Raw genomic sequence first — 233 nt, 5'->3', positions numbered from 1 at the left:
AGGGCGGGGAACCGGGTTCGTGCCCGCACTTTCCCCTGGGGCTCTCCGGGCTGTGCGGAGTGTGAGATAGGAGTGCAATTTTGGGAGCTTTCCTGTTTTTGCCTTTAAACAGTTTTTCCACGTGCCCTTGACTCGGGCAGATTTTACCACTGTGCCTGCAGGTGACTCTTTGCTCTTCCATTGGGCTTGCCTGCGATTTCCGCGAGCTGCCCTGGGCGGGAAGACACCCGGAA

This window comes from Myotis brandtii, unplaced genomic scaffold (assembly GCF_000412655.1).
Source record: "Myotis brandtii unplaced genomic scaffold, ASM41265v1 scaffold504, whole genome shotgun sequence".
Taxonomy (NCBI): Eukaryota; Metazoa; Chordata; class Mammalia; order Chiroptera; family Vespertilionidae; genus Myotis; species Myotis brandtii.
Note: the sequence above shows the minus strand (reverse complement) of the source record.